Source organism: Hemitrygon akajei, unplaced genomic scaffold, assembly GCF_048418815.1.
Source record: "Hemitrygon akajei unplaced genomic scaffold, sHemAka1.3 Scf000053, whole genome shotgun sequence".
Lineage (NCBI taxonomy): Eukaryota > Metazoa > Chordata > Chondrichthyes > Myliobatiformes > Dasyatidae > Hemitrygon > Hemitrygon akajei.
The window spans coordinates 5,839,874-5,857,428 of record NW_027331939.1 but is presented as its reverse complement, the minus strand read 5'-3'; the positions used below and the strand labels follow the sequence as shown (position 1 = coordinate 5,857,428).

The window sequence follows — 17,555 nt, the reverse complement described above, 5'->3', positions numbered from 1 at the left end:
CTCAGGTCTCGTTGTACCTCCCCTTTTCCTAATCGGCCACCATTCAGATAATAATCTGTTTCCCTGTTTTTGCCACCAAAGTGGATAACCTCACATTTATCCACATTAAATTGCATCGACCATGAATTGCCCACTCACCTAACCTATCCAAGTCACCCTGCATCCTCTTAGCATCCTCCTCACAGCTAACACTGCCACCCAGCTTCGTGTCATCCGCAAACTTGGAGATGCTGCTTTTAATTCCCTCGTCTAGATCATTAATATGTATTGTAAACAACTGAGGTTCCAGCACTGAGCCTTGCGGTACCCCACTAATCACTGCCTGCCATTCTGAAAAGGTCCCATTTATTCCCACTCTTTGCTTCCTGTCTGCAAACCAATTCTCTATCCACATCAATACCATACCCCCAATACCGTGTGCTTTAAGTTTGCATACTAATCTCCTGTGTGGGACCTTGTCATAAGCCTTTTGAAAATCCAAATATACCACATCCACTGGTTCTCCCCATCCACTCTAGTAGTTACATCCTCAAAAAATTCTATAAGATTCGTCAGACATGATTTTCCTTTTACAAATCCATGCTGACTTTGTCCGATGATTTCACTGCTTTCCAAATGTGCTGTTATCACATCTTTGATAACTGACTCTAGCATTTTCCCCACCACCGTTGTCAGGCTAACCGGTCGATAATTCCCCAGTTTCTCTCTCCCTCCTTCTTAAAAAGTGGGATTACATTAGCCACCCTCCAGTCCTCAGGAACTAATCCAGAATCTAAAGAGTTTTGAAAAATTATCACTAATACATCCACTATTTCTTGGGCTACTTCCTTACGCAGTCTGGGAAGCAAACCATCTGGCCCTGGGGATTTATCTGCCTTTAATCCCTTCAATTTACCTAACACCAGTTCCCTACTAACAAGTTTTTCCCTCAGTTCCTCCATCTCACTAGACCCTCGGTCCCCTACTATTTCTGGAAGATTATTTATGTCCTCCTTAGTGAAGACAGAACCAAAGTAGTTATTCAATTGGTCTGCCATGTCCTTGTTCCCCATGATCAATTCACCTGTATCTGACTTTAAGGGACCTACATTTGTCTTAACCAATTTTTTTCTTTTCATATATCTATTAGAGCTTTTACAGTCATTTTTTATGTTTCCTGCTAGGTTTCTCTCATAATCTTTTTCACTTTCCTAATTAAGCCCTTTGTCCTCCTCTGCTGGACTCTGAATTATTCCCAGTCCTCAGGTATGCCGCTTTTTCTGGCTAATTTGTATGTTTCTTCTTTGGAATTGATACTATCCCTAATTTCCCTTGTCTGCCACATGTGCACTACCTTCCCTGGTTAATTCTTTTGCAAAACTGAGATGAAAAATTGTTGTCGTTCATCTACAAAATGCGATCTTTAAATGCTTGCCATTGCATATCCACCGTAAAGTATCATTTGCCAGTCTATCTTTGCTAATTCACGTCTCATACCTTCAAAGTAACCCTTCTTTAAGTACAGAACCTTTGTTTCTGAATTAACTATGTTACTCTCCATCTTAATGAAGAATTCCACCATATTATGGTCACTCTTACCGAAGGGGCCTCGCACGACAAGATTGCTAACTAATCCTTCTTCGTTACTCAATACCCAGTCTAGAATGGCCTGCTCTCTAGTTGGTTCCTCGACATGTTGGTTCAGAAAACCATCCCGCATGCATTCCAAGAAATCCTCTTCCGCAGTACCCTTACCAATTTGGTTCACCCAATCTATATGTGGATTGAAGTCACCCATTCTAACTGGTGTTCCTTTATTGCATGCACTTCTAATTTCCCATTTAATGCCATCCTCAACCTCACTACTACTGTTAGGTGGCCTGTACACAACTGCCAACAGCATTTTCTGCCCCTTAGTGTTATGCAGTTCGACCCATATCGATTCCACATCCTCCAGGCTAATGTCCTTCCTTTCTATTGCATTAATCTCCTCTCTAACCAGCAACACTTCCCCACCTCCTTTTCTTTCCTGTCTATCCCTCCTGAATATTGAATATCCCTGGATGTTGAGTTCCCATCATTGGTCACCCTGGAGCCATGTCTCTGTCATCCCAACTATATCATATTCATTAATAACTATCTGCACATTCAATTCATCCACCTTGTTATGAATGCTCCTTGCATTGACACACAAAGCCTTCAGGCTTGTTTTTACAACACTTAGCCCTTATACAATTATGTTGAGAAGTTGTCCTTTTTGATTTTTGCCCTGGATTTTCCTGCCTGCCACTTTTATTTTTCAAGTTACTACTTTTTACTTCTACCCTCATTTTACACCCCTCTGTCTCTCTGCACTTGTTCCCATCCCCCTGTCAAATCAGTTTAAATCCTCCTGAACAACAGTAGCAAACGCTCCCCAAAGGACATAGGTCTTAGTCCAGTCCAGGTGCAGACCGTCCTGTTTACACCGGTCCCACCTCTCTCAGAACTGGTTCTAATGCCCCAGAAATTTGAATCCCTCCCCCTTGCACCATTTTTGAAGCCCCGTATTCAGGAATACAGGAAAGTGCAGGTATAGAGGAACACTGACTTCTAGCAGCATCGCAGGCAAGTACATCCAGATGATACACAAACATAAATTATACAAAACCTCTGTCAGTAACATATAAAATATCTTTTTTATGTTGTCAACAATATACAGATTTTTGTGACGTGGCCAATTTACAGGTCAGCAGTCCGCCGGTGTTTGTGCACCAATATGGTTAACCCCTCTGCTCACCACCACCATGGGCTCGGACATTTCTACAGATGAGTCCCTCCTATCCCCACTGGGGAAACCATCCTCTCTGACACCTCTAACACCATCTTTATCCTTTCAATAAAATCCCCCCCCCCCACTTCTTCAGGCGGGATCTCTCGCACCCCGGGGAGCCGGCATCAAACCGATGGACAAGCGGTCTCCTCCTGCCTCTCAGCCATACATCAGACACCTGCTGCAGAAGGTGGTTCACAAACACCCCCAACTTCCCTTGGAAGGAAATGGAGATAAACAAAAAAGGGGGCATTTACTTTGAGGTTTGTTCCACTTTGACGGGGAGTTTGGAATGGGAGTGGGAGACCGTTCTGTGGTGGTACCACCCTCTCGACTGGTCCGCCTCCACTATTGGGTGTAACCAGTAATTGACATCTCTTCGCATCAATGAGAATAACGTAGCTTGAATATGCTCTGTTGACAGCGCCGGTGGGTGTGGGCTGACGTGATTGGTACCTCAGCCGTTAACACATCTCAATGCCAGCCGGGCAGCGCTGTTGAGTGAACTCGGCCTGTTCTCCTTGGAGCGACGGAGGATGAGAGGTGAACTGATAGAGCTGTATAAGATAATGAGAGGCATTGATCTTGTGGATAGTCAGAGGCTTTTCCCCAGCACTCAAATGGCTACAACGAGAGGGCATAGTTTTAAGGTGCTTGGAAGTCGGTACAGAGAAGATGTCACGGGTAAGTTTTTTACGCATAGAATGGTGATTGCGTGGAATGGGCTACCGGTGATGTTGGTGAAGGCAGATACGATAGGGTTGTTTAAGAGACTCTTGGATAGGTACATGGAGCTCAGAAAAATAGCGGGCTATGTGCAAACCTAGGTAGCTCTAAGGTAAGGACACGTTCGGCACAGCTTTGTGGGTTGAAGGGCCTGTATTGTGCTCTAGGCTTTCTATGTTTCTATTAGTGCGACGTAAAGTACCACACACGTGTCGGTAGGTCATGGTGTGGGAGGCACTTGTATTTTAAAACACCCGAACGGCCGTTTATTCTGGTTTCAGAGCGACAACGAAATCAATCCTGGGATTTGCTCGGCTGTGCCGTTGTTGGAGTGTGTAGCACGCTATTTGTCTCGAGTTTGGTCACAAAATCTTGACTGATTTGGGAGAACTATCGAGGCTGATCTGGTTTCGAGTAGATTAATCAACGCAGAGATTCGCTGTTCAGTATTTTGAAAAAAAAAACACATCTGTTTTACAAATGTAAACCAGAATTGCCAGCGGAGTCCAAACAGTGTATTAGTCAACAGAAAACCTCTCGTCCCTGCAGTCTTTGTCTCCTGGTAAACTCAACACCCTGACAGTGTGGACCATAGGTAACCTTTCCTCCAAAAGCCAGGGGATCACTCAGAGAGCTGGTCGCTGAGAGGAATTATATTTGTTAATTGTTAAAATTTGCCCAGAGTCAGATGGATGGAGTTGATGTGGAGATCGGGAGTGTCGCACAGAAAGGGCCGGACAGCTGAACCCTCTCCATTGTCCATCCGACCGCCGACAAATGGTGGGTCCACGGGGATCTTCGGCCACTTGTGGCCACCCGAGGTCCCCTAACCTCTAAAGTTGCCGAGGGGTCTGTGTTGGGGTCGTGGAAAGACACACGGAGTCTGCAGCACGATTAACATGGAATCAGGAGCTCGCCTTTCGGTTTAACACCGTGATGCCCAGCTCACCGAGTTACTCATAAATTCCATCCCCTGACGCTGGGGCATATACTTAAAGCACAAAGTTGGATGTAAATCGTTCATCTATTTAATGCTTGTTTTCAGCTCACCATATAAAAGAAATTATATCTCTCTTCGAATGCAGTCATTATACCAGGTTACATTATTTAAATTGTCAGAGCTTTTCCAGTCAATATAACAATACTATACACATAAATGGACCACACATCCCTCAAAACTGATGCTGCAGGTAATGAAATCACGGCTGATCTGATCTGATCTGAAATTTCATGCCATATTCCCCCATGTCCATCCCTGTAACCTACTGTTTATCAAGAATCTCAGCCTTCAACAGAATCACATGCTTCGCCTCCACTGGCCATTGAGGAGAAGAGTTCAAAACACCCTCAATCAACACATGAACCAATAGATGTATCTGTCTGAAATTAGAAATTCTGAAAACGGAACAGGTGTTTGCTGTACAGATCCCGCACCTTCGCTTTGAAGCAGGTGGCCATTGTTCTAGAACTGTTCTTAATCTTTACTAAGCCTGTGGAAAATGTCAATCGTGCAAACAGTTAACATAGAAAAACATGGAACATAGAAAACCTGCAGCACAATACAGACCCTTCGGTAAACAACGTTGTGTCTAACGTAAACCTATGTTAGAAATTACTAGGGTTACCCATAGCCCTCGATTTTTCTAAGCTCCATGTACCTATCCAACAGTCTCTTAAAAGAGCCTATCGTATCCGCTTCCACCATCGTTGCCGGCAGCCCATTACACCACTCACCACTCTCTGTGTAAAAAAAAAGTTACCCCTGACATCTCTTCTTACTGACTCCCAAGCACCTTAAACATGTGCCCTCTTGTGGCAGCCATTTCAGCCCTGAGAAAAAGCCTCTGACTATCCGCACGATCAATGCCTCTCACCATCATATACATCTCTATATGGTCAACTCTCATCCTCCGTCGCTCCAAGGAGAAAAGGCCAAGTTCACTCAACCTGTTTTGATAAGGCATGTTCTTCAATCCAGGCAACATCCTTGTAAATCTCCTCTGCACCCTTTCTATGGTTTCCACATCCTTCCTGTAGTGAGGCGACCAGAACTGAGCACGGGGTCATATATTGCTGCAACATTACTTCTTGGCTCCTAAATTCATTTCCACAATTGATGAAGGCCAATACACACCGAATGCCTTCTTAACCATGGAGTCAAACTGCACAGCAGCTTTGAGCGTCCTATGGACTCGGACCCCAAGATCCCTCTGATCCTCCACAGGGCCAAAAATCATACCATTAATACTATATTCTGCCATCATATTAGACCTACCAAAATGAACTATTTCACGCTTATCTAGATTGAACTCCATCTGGCACTTCTCAGCCCAGTTCTGCATCCAATCAATGTCCTGCTGTAACCTCTGACAGACCTCCACACTACTCACAACACCGCCAGCATTTGTGTCATCAGCAAACTTACTAACCCATTCCTCCACTTCCTCATCCAGGTCAATTATAAAAACTACGAAGAGTAAGGGTCCCAGATCAGATCCCTGAGGCACACCACTGGTCACCATGCAGAATATGACCCGGCTACAACCACTCTTTGCCTTCACTGGGCAAGCCAGCTCTGGATCCACAAAGCAATGTCCCCTTGGATCCCATGCCTCCTTACTTTCTCAATAAGCCTTGCATGGGGTACCTTATCAAATGCCTCGCTAAAATCCACATACACCACATCTACTGCTCTACCTTCGGAAATGTGTTTAGTCACAACATCAAAAAATTCTAACACTAGGAACAGAAAAAACAAAGCTGCCAGAAGTGGCTCAAAATAAACAAATATCTCCTTGAATGCTGATACAATTCAGAGACAACTTGTTGTTTGGAAATAAAGATCCGAAATAAATATCTGAAATTGAATTATTCTTAAGTCAATTCCCCAAGAGTGTGAGAGTTTTCTGACAGTGTGAATACTGTGTACCGTTTCTTACAAATAATCCCGCCCACAACCCCACACATATAACCATATAACCATATAACAATCACAGCACGGAAACAGGCCATTCCGGCCCTCCTAGTCCGTGCCGAACTCTTAATCTCTCCTAGTCCCACCTACCCGCACTCAGCCCATAACCCTCCACTCCTTTCCTATCCATATACCTATCCAATTTTACCTTAAATGACACAACTGAACTGGCCTCTACTACTTCTACAGGAAGCTCATTCCACACAGCTATCACTCTCTGAGTAAAGAAATACCCCCTCGTGTTTCCCTTAAACTTTTGCCCCCTAACTCTCAAATCATGTCCTCTCGTTTGAATCTCCCCTACTCTCAATGGAAACAGCCTACTCACGTCAACTCTATCTATCCCTCTCAACATTTTAAATACCTCGATCAAATCCCCCCTCAACCTTCTACGCTCCAATGAATAGAGACCTAACTTGTTCAGACTTGTTACATATCACACGTAACCATGGCAACACACAGAGTGCTGGGAGAACTCAGCAGGTTAGCCAGCATTTACTGATGGGTGTAAGCAGTCGATGTTGTGAACCGAGTCCCATCATCAGGATTGGACTGGAAAGGGGAGGAGGGCAGATGATTGACTGATTTGGAAGGTGCGGTTTGTTGCTCTATGAGACTCGGTGCTCAGGGTCTGCGTGCGAGCAGCTGCCTGTCCGTGCACATTCCTCAGAACAGGGAGCGGCCGCTCCGCTGAAATCAAATCCAAACCAGTTCGACAAAACACCGTCATTCAAGCGTGAAGAAAGCTTAATATTGCATTTAACCCCTTCTTCTACAGGAAAGAGCAGTAGAACCAAAGGCACAATGTAAAGAACATTACTGGGCTCTCGAATGTCCACTGTACTATTTTCCATAGATGCTGCCTGGCCTGTAGAGTTCCTCCAGCATTGTGTGTCTGTTCATATGATGACCCCACCACTCCAAGGATCAGTCTGGTGAATCTTCATTGCACTCTCTATAACAAATACTCTCTAACCTCTTTGTTCATCCTCTATGGAATTAATTTCCATCTTCTGCAGCCCTGTGTTGCCCCAAACAATCACCTCCCACCCGTCACTATTTCCACATTCTTACCTCCCCCCCTCACCTGGATCCACCTCTTACTCCCCAGCTCTTGCCCCATCCCCACACCTCATCTCTTTTCTCTATTTCCCGTCCACTCTCAGTCCAGAGGGAGGGTCTCGGCCCGAAATGTTGACGGTCCATTTCCCTCCACAGATGCTGCCCGACCCACTGAGTTCCTCTGGTAGTTTGTTATTTGAATGTTGAGCAACTGAAACTTTTTGACTAAGCTCCCAAATGGAACCTTGGCAAATGCCTTGCTAAAATCCACATAGGCAACATCCACTGTCTTGTCTTTTATAAGAATGCTGAGACACGACCTACCAGGCACAACGCCATGTTGACCATCCTGGATCAGTCAAAGTCTATCCAAATAGTCATATATCTGGTCCCTTAGAATAGCTTTCAATAACTTTCCCACTACTTACATCAGAATTCCCGGCTTCTCATTTGCTGGTTTATTTTTGGAGGTTTTTTGAAGCAGTGGAACAATATTAGCTATCTTCCAATCTTCCGCTACCTCACGTTTCGCTACGGATGATTTAAATATCTCTGCTCTGGCCCTGCAATTTCTGCACTTGCCTCCACACCATCGAAGGGAAGACCTTGTCAAGTCACTGTCCCTAATGTGCTTTCAGACAGCAAATAACTCCTCCTCTCTAATCTGTATAGGGTCCATCTATTACATCGAGTCATTTTGCAGTATGGCCGTCCCCGTCCATATGAGAAAAGTTAAAATCACCTACCATCACAAATTATGTTTCTACAACAGTCTGCAATCTCTCAGCAAACCTGCTCCACTAAATCCCACAGACTGTTGGTGATCTGTAACACAGCCCCATTAATGCGGTCGTATCATTCTTATTCCTCAGTTCTGCCCATAAAGCCTCAGCAGAGGAGATCTCCAGGCTTTCCTGACTGAGCACTGCCAGGACATTTTCCTGGAGTACTCCCCCATTTAATTCCACATGCACATACGCATTTAAAACAACGGAAATACAGAGCAGCCAGCCCTGCCCCTCCTGCAACCAAGTCTCACAAATGGCTAAAATGTCATAATTCCACGTGTTGATTCATGCCTGAGCACATCTGACTTTCCTTTAATACTTGGTACATTCAAACATACGCAGCTCAGAACATTAGTCGCATCATGGTTAGCCTGCGATTCCTGACTTTGTCTGCTGTCCTAACAACATCTGTTTGAGAAGATTTCTTCTGCTGGCATTCAGTAGAAACCACCCTGGACAGTATTTGTAGCTGACAGAAACGGCATCGTTTCTCTTAATCCATTTGGACAGTAATTGACTCGTTAACATGAACATGTCAGGACTTCCTCACCGCACTAAATTCACTCCCGGTCTCGACCAAAGGTGAGCCTCGCTGTGAACGCTGAATCCTTGTGCAGAATCATAGACAACACTTACCTCTGATGTCGTAACTGGACGGCGTTCAGTGTGGTCCCGGGAAATCACAGTCTGTCTACCCGGGTGATCGACAATGGTCCTGCACCGGTGTGCTCACCCTGTACGGAGAGTTGAGTCTGAGCTGCTGCTCCCGAGGCCACTCGGCTGTGATGTGTCCGTCGCTCATTACAGATGGACAGGGCCGGGTGAGCCGGGGTAGAGCGGGACTGCCGCAGTCTGGGTCACACTAACACTCACCGGCTCAGGACGGGTCTGACAGCAGGAGGAGGCGGGAGTGGGATCAATGTAGCAACCCTAAAGAGGAAAACAAACAGGCTGCATTAACCTTTCTGTCCGGATTTCTGTGGATATCTCTCCTTTTTCTTTCACCGCAACCAATGGAGCAGAGTTTCTCTGTTTAACTCAGCGAGTCCCAGTCTGCGAATTTGATCCAGTCCGGGTTCTGGGAATGTCTGAGCTCCGCTCCGTGTGTAAACAGGACTGCCCGGCGTAGGTACAGTTTCAATTCAAACGTCCCTCATCTGTCCAGGTACAGGGAGACACCTTTCTGCTAAAATTAAACCAAGCACGTTCGGCTATATATTCACACTCAACTGGAAAACCAGAACTGGGAAAGATGATTGCATTTCCATCCAAACATCTATTGTCACAAGAAACCCCCTCGCCAATGACTAACAGCGGAATTCATTTCACAGGCCGCAGATGTTAATCCACACCCTACAAGAAATACTTCTGGAATTTGTTTCTCTTAAAAGCCATTTATTCCAAATGGCCAGAATTTTTACCGAAGGTGGGAGTGACGCACTCACTGAAAATTGTCACATTCCCTCCCTGTCGTTAAAATGGTCTACAGGGAGAGAATGATGCACTGACTGAAATGAGCATGGGGGGAGGGGGGTGTTGTTTCCTGATTAAAAATGGGACCCTCACTCCACTTTATCCCCTGACCTAACCTTCACTATCACCATCTCTCCACCCTATCTATACCCCTCATGATTTTGTAGACCTCCATCAAATCTCCCCCAAATCTTCTGCATTCCAAGGAACAAAGTCATAACCTATTCAATCTTCCCTTATAACTCAGGCTCTCCAATCGCAGCAACATCCTTGCAAATTTTCATTATACTCTGTCAACCTTATTTACATCTTTCCTGTGGGTAGGTGACGTAAACTACAAACATGCTCCAAATTAGGCCTTATAACCATCTTATATCATGCAGTCTCCTGTACTGAATACTTTAATTTATGAAGGCCAATGTGCCAATGATTTGTTTACTACCTTATCTAGGTGTGCCGCCACTTTCAATGAATTGTATTCCCAGATGCCTTTGTTCTACCGCACACCTCAGTGCCCGACTGTTCACTGTGCAACACCGACTCTGGTTGATCCTACCAAAGTGTAACAGCTGGCAGGCCTGCATTAAACTCCATCTGCCATTATCAGCCCATTTTTACAACTGGCACAGATCCCACTGCAAGCTCTGATAGTCTTCTTTGCTGTCCAATACACCATAAACCTCGGTGTCATCCGCACATTTGCTGATCGGGTTAATCTAATCATCATCGAGATCATTGATATAGATGAGAAACAACAACGGATATCAGCACCGATCCCTGCGGAATTCCACCAGTCACAGGACTCCAGTCAGAGAGGCAACCATCTGCTACCACTATCCGCCTTCCTCCTGTATGCTAACGTCTACTCCCATTTACTACTTTACCTTGAATGCCAAGAGAATGAAATTTATTGGTCAACACCCTATGTCAAATGATCTTGTCAAATGCCTTGCTAAAGTCCACGTAGAAAGTATCCAGTGCCCTGCCTTCATCAACTTTCCTGGTAACGTTCCTCATAACTTCTGCAAAAAACTCAATAAGATTGCCCAGAACACACAAAGTCATTTTGTTTTATCAGTCCTGTTTATTTAAATACTCCTATAACCAGTCCTTCCAATGTCTTCCCACAACTAATGTTGGGCGCACTGATCAATTATTTCCTGGTTTAATTCTGGGGCCCTTTTTAAACAGCGGATCAGCATTAGCTAACCTCCAGTCTCCTGTGGCTGAACATAATTTAAGCATATTGGCTACGTCCCTGCAATTTCCACACTCGCCTCCATCGGGTTCTGAGGGATCAACTTGTCAGTCGCTGGAGATTTATACACTCTAATTTGCCCAATATGCCAAACACTTACTTATCTATAATCTGTATAACATCCATGCCCTCACTTCTCCCTTGCCTCACATCTACAAATATTGTGTCCTTTTCCTGACTGGAAAATTCCAATTGAGAATTCCTCTATCCTCCACACATACATTACCATCCAGACAATCAGTTTTGTCCACTGCAATCCTATTGCCTTCCTGGTTTCTTTCTCCAGTTTCATCTTGCATTTCCGTGACTCCATAAGTACCTCATATAATTCCGTTCTGCGTACTTCTATTATGCACCCCGTATTTTTTTTTTGCCTTTTTTTTGCCTCAATATCTCCTGAAAACCAAGGTTCTCAAAAACAGGTATATTTAACCCTTTATTCTGATAGGCATATAAATGCCGTGAAGTCTTTAAATTTTATATTTCAATGTCTCCACATACAAGTACACATTTGCCAGAATACAACCTGTCCCTATCCACACAATTCAGATACTTTATGATACCATCAAAATTGATCTTTCTCCAATTTAGAATCTCAACCCATGGACCAGAGCTAGCGTTGTCCATACTTCCTTTGAATCTGATGACATTGTGATCACCAGCTACAAATAGTTTCCCTACACAGACTTCTGTTACATGTGACCTGTCTCATTCCCTACTCGGACAGTAAGTATCACACGCTCTCTCTTTGGATCTTCAACTTACCCATTAAGGAAACTTTCCTGAAGACATTTGTCAAATACATCAGTGCCTCTACTCAATTTACAGTATGAGCGAGCCAGACTATATGTGGAAGCTTAAAATCAAACTACAACAAATTATGTTTCTTGCAATATTCTGTGACGTCTACTAATTTGTTCCCCTAAATCCCGCGCTCCCCGTAACCTGAGATTACATTTGTAGTGCGGACGGTGCTGCCGCAGCCTCGGGGATATCAGGTCATGGACTCAGACACTAGAAGTTCCCTCCTTTCATACCTGTCATGATTATTTCCCCCCAGAGCAGTGAAAGTAAAATTGCTGTTTGGTGGTCTTTTTTTTCTCAAATGTATTTGCATTTAACTTAAGATGTTAACAAACTACCCAGAGCCTAATGGTGTGATAGAAGGAAGGGACCAGCACTGCAACTTCTGAGAGTAACTGAGACATGAACAAGGATGAACTCATCGAACCACATCCCATATCACGCCTTCCCACCTGGAAATTCCTCGACCACCGACTGCTGGCCAGTGCCCCAGTGCGACAATCCCCATACTGAGAGGATTGGCGGCGGATATCACTCGTGTGGTTTGATAATGGCCTCTTTCCCTTTGTGTCCACGGACTGGAAGTATCTAACTAAGCTGACGATCCTACCGCCTTTCCTAATGCCTGAGGAAGCCCGGCGTCAATGGGAATGAGAAATAAACCCAGCTCGGTGGCCTCCCCCTGTGAACGGAGCATGCGCCTGGCATACAGGGGGGTTTGCACCCAGGCACGGACTGAGTCATTCTGCTCCCTCGCATATACAGAGGGACTGAATGATCCTAGTCCTGCCTCCCTGCAGGGGCAGTGGTTGGGAATGATAATGTGACAGGAGGAGTGGGGATAAGGCATTATTGAGGAAGAGGTAGATACAGATAGACTTACAGATGGTGAAACAGCTCATTGAGCCAAGACACACATTACACACTCTACAGGTGCCAAGTAACACGGTGTCTAATCCCGCATTACTCTAGTATTAAACCCCATGTCAGGACACTCCGAAACCTGCGCACAGCATCCCAGCCAGTCCTGTTTCACAATTGTACTGTTGTTTCAGATCTAGCTCATGCCGTGACGGGTCTGCAGATCGCTGGAGGCCCGCTGACACAGCCGCACTTGGAGGAACCTGATCCAGCAGCATATAGACATTCACAGTATTTCAAAGGGAGAAGCAAACGTAAACAAACCTTTTCCCCGTAGGTTAGTAACATACACATTAAGAAGCAATGTGCCAGACTCAATAAGTTGTGAAAGCTTTGGCAATTGCTCATCTCTCAATATGAAATGCACACCTTCAAATGCAACTTACATTCGTCCAATTGAGAGATCTTAGCTTGGGTTCTCTGACACTGTTCCCGTAACAACAACAAAATCCCGGAGGAAATTAGCAGGTCAGGCAGCATCTGCGGAGAAATACAAACAGTCGATGTTTTGGGTCGAGAAATTCCTTTCCATAGATGGTGTCTGAACTTCTGGATTATTCCAGCAAATAGCATGTGTTACTCTGGATTTCCAGGCTCTCTTGTGTTTAAAATTGATAGTCTGATTTTCAAATCACACCCATTCTGCCGTACTGCTACATCTGTATCAAGATTGAAGAATATTCGGATTCCTTACTAAACATCTGCACTGCCTCCTGCCCTTGGAGCTTCCGTTCCTTCACAGCATCGTGCAATTTGTAATAATGAGCACCCAGTCCCGGTCATCTGCAAGCCGGATTCAAACATGACGCTTTCTGAATCGTAAAGAAAACTATTGAGGCTCCAGATGGATACCCGCGAGCCTCGGTCTGACCTCCTTAAATTGATTTACAATCACTCTGTGGTCAGAACTTTTCTTGTAAACATAGCAGGAGTAAATTGGCCACTAGCCCACTGAGCCTGCAGTGAAATCATGGCTTTCATTCCGCAATGCCACACGCTGCTTTCTGTAGCCAGGCACCTCCTACCGTTTGATATGTATCGAGTCTTTGAACAGAAGCAAAGTCTTTGCTTCTACAGGACTTTGAGGAGATCAGCTCAGAAACACCCACAATGAGCACAATCTCAAAGGGAAAACAACATTCATTAATTTGAAATGGCAAGTTCTGGTAAAAGGGAATTCATGTTTCCTGAACAGCTCTTCGCACTCTTGCTTTGCACTTGTAACACCCGGTTAGAGAACTGTTCCTAATCTCAACCATCCCTTACAGACTCTCTGGTGTTCCTTCTTTTCGTAGCATGATTTCCCCGCTAACATTGATTTACAATCACGCCCACTTTGCATTATTTCTGCCGTATATCAAAATTTGAAACACTCGGAACCCTCACTTAACGTCGACGTCGCATCTTTGATTTGAGCTGCTGGTCTTTCACAGCATTCGAGTGATCTGTAATAATGAGCACCCAGACCCGGGCATCTTACAGCCGTATCTCCATGTAACGGGGTTTTTTTTCTTTTTCTTTGTTACTGTGTATGTAATCAAAATGGCGTCTTTGTTTTGTTAAAAGTAGGAATGCTGGCGCCTGTGTTAATAGTAGGAATGCTAGCGTCTTTGTTATGATAAGTGCTGGAAGCTTGTTTGGGACTGTAAACTGATTGTTGGCAAGATTTTGGGGAGTCGGCGCGATGGAGTGAGAGAGAGAGGACGGGATGCTGGAAGCTGGGCGACGGTCCCCGGCCCAAGGTTTTCGGTGATGAGAGGAGACGGAGACAGAGGAGTGTGGAGCATCTGGTCGACCACCGTGGGGGTCCCAGGAGGCGGGTCGAAGAAGTCGGAGGGCATCGAATGCCAAAATACTTCTGTAATTGAGCTCCAACGGTTGTGCACGAAGTGGTTTGGACTTTGATAAGTTTGGCGCCTTTTCTTTTTTTTCTCTTATTCATAGCTACGGTCAATTATGGATAACTCTGAACATCCTCTACATAGCACCATCCAGAGACAGAGAAGCAGTTTCAGCGACAGGTTACTATCGATGCAATGCTCCTCAGACAGGATGAAGAGGTCAATACTCCCCAATGCCATTAGGCTTTACAATTCAACCGCCAGGACTTAAGAACTTTTTAAAAGCTATTATTAATGCTTTTTGAGATAGTGATTTAGATGCATATCATATTTTTTACTGAGTTAAGTATTGTATGTAATTAGCTTTGCTACAACAAGTGTCTGGGACATTGGAAAAAAAAAGTTGAATTTCCCCATGGGGATGAATAAAGTATCTATCTATCTATCTATACTGTATCGTTAGTAATCGCTTAGTTATAGTAATCTTTATAAATTGTACTCATTTAATCGCATAAGGTGTACTGTTTGTTTTTTGGGCGAGCCGGGGACATCACACAGCATCCACACCAGCTGATTACTCAGTTTGGCGGGGCCGAAGGCCGCTCCCCCTAGACTAGAACGAGTTTGAGCGATGCCTGAGGCGACCCAGGGGTTACATTGTGGGATGCTCGTCCGGGATTGATTTCTGTGGAAGCTGTGTGATCGTCCTCTTTAAATTATGTCTGCGGCGAAGAGCTGGTGTGCCTTTGTGGGTGTGCGATTGCCGATTGTCTCTGCATGTGTGTTGGGTGGGGTGGCTGCTGTTGGTAGCCTGGAGGTCGTTGTTCGAGTTCCGACTAGCGCTGACGAAAAGGTGGTGGGGCCATGGGCTGTCCACGCTGTTAAGAGTGCGAGGAAGGTCTGGTTAAATGTTTCAGCAGTGGTAGGCTCCGCCCGGTTGTTGGAATAATGTCTAGCCCTAAAGGGGCGGAGACGTGGGCGGAGCAGACCTCTCAGTTGTTGTGTGAGTGGCAGTGCTTGGCTGAGGGAAAGCGACAGGGATTGGTTGAAAGTTTGAGTAGGCGGGCTGGTAGCGTTGTTAGAACTGTCGGCCGCAATTACCTCGGCGTGACAGCTGCCAGTTCTGGGAAAGTGTGGGAAAATGCGTGTGGTTCGACTGGAAGTCAAATGCCGCAGCTGGGGGGCTTATCATATCCATGGCAGGAGATTGGTGGGAAGTTTTTAGGGTATCCCTTTTGGTTAGGAGGGCAGATAAATTGCTTGCGGAGCCAGGGGGATCTGTCAAGCGGATCAGTTTTTCCATTGATTCGAGAGGTGTCGGGAAACTTAGAGGAGGCCCAGTGGGGGAACGGCTTGGGGTCTCTGGGGGAGCACGTTCCTAGCAATGTACCAAGGAACTCCCGCAAGAAACAGACCCTATTCCTGAAGGCTTAGAGGGAACACGCAATCAGGTGTTGTTACGGATGGATGGAAGTCAAGTTAAAGCCATCCTCGGCACCAGGGCACCGGTTAAGTTGCTGTACAGTTTGTTTTATAACCGTTTTTGGAATCCTTTACCCATGACGACATTGACGGCACTGGAGATTTGGGGTACCAGTGCCGGTGATTATAAAGACGATGGTTGTTGGTCAGTGAAAATGGAGTTCTTAGGGGCAAATGTGGAGGTGACTGAGGTTTGTGAATCGTTAATGCTGATGTGTCCGGACCCTGTTGAGACGGGCAGCGTTTCAGTTCTGGAGAGAACCAATATCCTGTTGGTGCGCTTGGGGGCCTGCCCGGAGGAGGCGGGTGAGAGCTGTTTGGAGGCATTATCGATGCACCCAGAGTTTCGAGCTGCTTGTGCGGACGTGTGTAGCAGCATTGGGCCAATACCGAATTCAAACGAGAGCCGGTGGTGGTATGGCCTGGAGGAGTATCTGAGGGTGAGGCCCTCTTAGTGGACGCTGCGAAATACCACCAGGGAGGGGAGTTGACTGCTGAAGACACCTCGGTGAGGCAGAGGTTGCGGCGACTGGCCCCTAGAGAGTGGCAGACGTAGGCAGCGTGTGTGTGGATTATATTGGGCCGTAGAGGCGATGGCCTATCTGAGTGGTGCGAAGAGGTTTAAGGTGCTGGATCTGAGGAGTGGATGTTGCCAGATCCCGATGAGCGAGGCCGCCAAGGAGAAGACGGCGGTTAAAAGTTTCCTAGGAGTCTTTCCGGTCCGAAAAGATACCACAGGGTATCTCCGGAGCCCTTGCAACCTTCCTGCAGGGCATATGGAAGACCATGGGGTGTGGAGGCGTTTGGAATTTTGACGTATGTGGATGATCTGGTGTTTGGATTTGCCTCAGGAGAATATGAAGTGAGGTCGTTGCTGGAGCGGCTGAGAACTACAGAGTTACAGTGTTTTCTGGACACGTGCCAGGGCTGGCGAAGGTCGCAGCTCGTGTCTGTCTGTCTCTACGGAATCAAGTTTGAAATGAAGACTGAGAGACCGGAGAGAGTGGTCTGGAACCATTTGAAAGACGTGCAAGTTGGAGAGAACGAAGAAAGTTGTTTGACTGAGGGCCACAGCGAACAGAGCCTGGAGAAGGGAATTTGCGGAGGTGAAGAAATTGCGGACAAATCTCGGAAGGGGGAAGCAGTAGCTTGAAGGGAACCTGAAGATGACCATCGACAGTTCAAATGAAGTGCAAAACCTGAAGGTTGATCTGGAAGAAGTCATGAGGAGAAAAAAAAAAGCTGGAGAGAAGTGCAGTGAATACTGAACTGGAGGGTGACCAATCTTTAACTGCTGCTTTTCAGGTCGGGGTGGAAGAAGCTGTTGGAGTAACTGCATTCCAGATTGAGATGGTCGGGAAGCAGGAGTCAGAACTGCTGAGCCAGGGGCCAGAGAAGATGATAATCTCAATTGCAGGAGGCTGAAGAGACTGCA

General features: G+C 45.7%; 1 protein-coding gene across 1 annotated transcript in view; it reads right to left on the bottom strand.

The window, feature by feature from the left end:
• Positions 1-17,555, bottom strand: part of LOC140721285 (NACHT, LRR and PYD domains-containing protein 3-like) — a 77,362-nt gene that overhangs the window by 30,624 nt on the left and 29,183 nt on the right. Inside the window, exons 2-3 of the mRNA XM_073036141.1 lie at positions 13,184-13,277; positions 8,978-9,271 (exon numbers count right to left, since the gene is read on the bottom strand). The gene's annotated coding sequence lies outside the window, so the exon portion shown is untranslated. The remainder of the gene's footprint in view (positions 1-8,977; positions 9,272-13,183; positions 13,278-17,555) is intronic.